Raw genomic sequence first — 2,589 nt, forward strand, 5'->3', positions numbered from 1 at the left:
CACATTGGAAGACTTGACTACTGTTGTTAAAAGACAAATGCATTACATGGTATAGAGCCACAAACCACATTAAAATAAAAACATACATACGTGAGATTCAACCTATGAAATGCTTACATTGATAGCGAGAGACAATACTCTACCAACTGAGCTAAGCAGTCTGATACTACCAAGTGGTCTCCCATCCATGTATTAACCAAGTTCAATACTGCTTTTCTTCAAAGATCAAATGAGATTGGGCACATCCAGTGTGGTGTGGCTGTAGATGAATTGGTGGTTTCTGTTAGAGCTCTTCTACTTCTAACAACTGGTACAAAAATGAATAAGTTTAAAAATGGAATGCATCAAGAGAACGGTTGCGGTAGCATAAAAATACCTACTGCACCTGGTATTCCCAGGTGGTTTCCCATCTAAGTACTAACCTGACCATATGCTGCTTAATTTCCAAGATCAGATGAGATTGGGCATATCCAGTGTGGTATGGCTGTAGATGAGCTTTCTGGTTTCTTCTACTTCTAACTACTGGTACATTAATAAATAAGTTTCAAAATGGAATGCATCAAGAGAACGTTGTTGGTAGTGTAAAAGTACATATAGAACCTGGTATTCCCAGGTGGTCTCCCATCCAAGTACTAACCAGACCCAACAATGCTTAGCTTCCAAGATCAGATGACATTGGACATATCCAGTGTGATGAAGCTACAGATGTATCCTCATATGTTGTTGCTCATAGCGCACTATTTAGGGTCCTGTGTCGCGAGTTAGAATTAATGTTATGGCGTGCGTTGTGTCCCATGCCATGTAATACACAGTTTAACCGCTGGATGGCGAATGCTCCACGTTAAGTCTTTAATGCTGAATACAATGCTCTGGCAGGCTGGCCAATCACGTTCTTCCCTTTATAAAAAAAATCCCTTTCCAAAAAATACAATGCTACACTGCCACCCCTTCACTCAATTAATTTTGTCATTAATTTTGTCATTAAGTTGCTTCAAATGGGCAGAAATATTTAATGCACACTGCCACTGGGTCCCTATGTCATTAATATGACTCGCAAATGGTCTCCATAGGTTTTTCCGACACCGTTAGTGGATTCAATCCGATATTTTTTTTAAAGCAATCAGATAAAACACATCACATATACACCCAGAGAGCCTGCTTGTACAATGGTTGGTTGTGGCATAACGAGTACAGTGTCTGCCTGCGATGCATGCACTCCCGGGTTCGATAACAAGTGCAGCAAGCTATTTTTATTTTATTGTAATTTATTTATTCTTTTTTAATACAATAAAGTTATTTGGTGTGTTGCTACTTCTCTTTATATAAAAAAGTCAGCTTCTACAAAATACAATGTCACGCTGCCACCCTGTTCACTCAATTCATTTTGTCGTTCCATTGTGTACAAAATCCTGGATAGCATTAGCATAAACAGCATTACTATTCCGGACAGCATTTCCGGTTCAGTTGCTTCAAATGACCAGAAATATTTAATGCACAGTGCCACTTTGTCCCTATCTCATCAATATGACTCCAAAATGGTCTCCATTGCTTTTCTGACAGTGTTACCAGATTCAATACGTTTTTTTAAAAAAAGCAATCAGATAAAACACATCACCTAAACACCCGGAGTGCAGTTTGGTAGCATTGTTTGCTGTGGCATAACAAGTACAGTTCCTGCCTGCAATGCATGTATTCCTGGGTTCGAAACACAGTGTTGCATGTTTTTTTATTTTTATTTTAATTATTCTTTTTTAATACTGTGACAGGACGGTTCCGTACGAAAGCACTCGCCGCTTTCGCGTCCCGTCTCCTGCGCACAGAATGGAGGGTCAGGTCACACAAGGCCTGACCACATAGGAGATTCCCGCTTACTGTCAGTAACCGCCTGTTACTGACTCCACCCACTGCGCTGTGGGCGGGTTTATGTTGCAACCACCAAACTCCTAACCTGCCGTGGCGCTTGGAACCACGGTTCTGCTCTGTATGTGCCGACGCACTGCCTTACCACACCTGTGTGGTGTTGACGAATCCCCACTAGCCACTTGCTAGGCCTCTACCAGTAGCTGGCGGAAGGCGGAACATGGAGACCTTAGGTGCTTCCCTGGACAGCCAGAGGATGGGGCTATGTTTGGCATAACCCTGTAGGTCACAAGATGAAGCAATCTTCTTGAGGCAGATGAGATGTTTATTTGCTCAATAATAACCTTAAAAAAGACTCTTCCCTATTACTAGGGGCAACAGCATACAGCAAGATGTTCCAGCAGAATAAAGATGGTACAATACAATACACTCTGGAGGCACGCAGGTCTCCTTTTTATGTCAGTTTTCCACACAGTACAACAGGGGGTCATGTCCTCCCTGAGCCCTTTCTATCCAATCAGTATATTTTACAAAATACAAATAAATAAATTACATTCAAAAGGAGATACGTGCAATAAAACAATATCCTCCTTCCTGTCACCCAGACAACGTTTGGTATCAGATTAACATTCACTATTGATAAATTTATCACATAGCTTTAAAATACAAATGTTTCTGTCTCATTCACATCTCCAGGCAAACCCAGTGTTTGAGATTACAACAGGAAAG

The 2,589-nt window shown here is 41.1% G+C and overlaps 1 pseudogene; it reads right to left on the bottom strand.

Moving 5' to 3' along the window:
- Nucleotides 1–373: 373 nt before the first annotated feature.
- LOC134930757 (5S ribosomal RNA) lies at nt 374–492 on the bottom strand (annotated as a pseudogene).
- Nucleotides 493–2,589: the final 2,097 nt, after the last annotated feature.

This window comes from Pseudophryne corroboree, chromosome 5 (genome assembly GCF_028390025.1).
Source record: "Pseudophryne corroboree isolate aPseCor3 chromosome 5, aPseCor3.hap2, whole genome shotgun sequence".
In the NCBI taxonomy this organism is placed as follows: domain Eukaryota; kingdom Metazoa; phylum Chordata; class Amphibia; order Anura; family Myobatrachidae; genus Pseudophryne; species Pseudophryne corroboree.